Genomic DNA, 556 nt, shown 5'->3' on the forward strand with positions numbered 1-556 from the left:
TGAATTATACACAAAAGTGAAAGTATTACTTAAAGTTTTAGTTTTTACAGATAGGACAGAATTACATTACAACTTAAGTCCTTAAGACGTCCCTTCTGGTTTGTATGTGAATTGCCTGTACAATAAATAAGTATGAAAATATCTCTGTTGTGTCAGGTTTTTGTATTTTTTTAGAAACACACAAAACACTTAAAAACACTAACAAATTGCAATCTCGAAAAAGACCAGCTATTTCGGCGAGGACAATGTCGTACTTCTTGCCAATGGAGAAAGCCAATTCATCACAGGTTACGATCGTTTTATGATGGTAGCATCTACTAATGCTCAGATTCAGATCCATTCTTGACTATTAAATTGAGCGGTTCGGAAAATGAATTGCGACTATATTTTTCCGCGTATGGGGCTTTTAGGAGCTATGCTTAGATTTTTATTTGACCGTCCTTCGAGCGACAAAATAAAAGCTTAAATAAAGAAATTTTAATTTTTGGTGACTGGTTCCTTTGAGCGGTTGTTTTTGTTGTTATTGTTGTTGTTTGTTTTGCTGGCTCTCGTTCAA

Source organism: Puntigrus tetrazona, chromosome 7, assembly GCF_018831695.1.
Source record: "Puntigrus tetrazona isolate hp1 chromosome 7, ASM1883169v1, whole genome shotgun sequence".
NCBI lineage: Eukaryota > Metazoa > Chordata > Actinopteri > Cypriniformes > Cyprinidae > Puntigrus > Puntigrus tetrazona.